This window comes from Mastomys coucha, unplaced genomic scaffold (genome assembly GCF_008632895.1).
Source record: "Mastomys coucha isolate ucsf_1 unplaced genomic scaffold, UCSF_Mcou_1 pScaffold16, whole genome shotgun sequence".
NCBI classification, from domain to species: Eukaryota; Metazoa; Chordata; class Mammalia; order Rodentia; family Muridae; genus Mastomys; species Mastomys coucha.
This window is the reverse complement of record NW_022196898.1, coordinates 89,941,395-89,941,818: the sequence shown is the minus strand read 5'-3', so window position 1 is coordinate 89,941,818 and position 424 is coordinate 89,941,395. Positions and strand designations below refer to the sequence as shown.

The following is a 424-nucleotide window of genomic DNA, read 5'->3' as shown; positions in this document are numbered from 1 at the left end:
TTCTTACCTGCAGTTTGGCTGAACTGAGCCAATTCCCTCCATGACAATGAAATCCATGTCCCTTAAAATACTGCAAGCTCTAAAATAAGACAATCTGAAGACATTTCTAACTTTCATCTTTAGCCAAACATCTACAGGACACAAACCCAAACTTTGGGGACACAGCTAGGTAATAATGAGATATATCTGATCTCCAATCTCAAAATAATTTCTCTTCTTTTGTTTCATTTTTGCAAGGAATGAGCTGAGCCTTGTGACTCCCTGCATGGACCTCAAAATCCTCACTCTGAAAATGTAGGTCTCTTTGGAGTGGAAGAGGGAGTTGCTTTTCTTCAGTTATTATTTATTTTTTGTTGTGTTTGTTTGTTTGTTTGTTTTTCAGAGGGGAAACTGGGAAAGGAGAAATTTACATGTAAATAAAGAA

The 424-nt window shown here is 36.8% G+C and overlaps 1 protein-coding gene across 1 annotated transcript in view; it reads right to left on the bottom strand.

Moving 5' to 3' along the window:
• The window catches only part of LOC116093875 (guanylate-binding protein 4-like), a 32,658-nt gene that overhangs the window by 15,850 nt on the left and 16,384 nt on the right, over window positions 1–424 (bottom strand). The gene's annotated exons all lie outside the window — the stretch shown is intronic.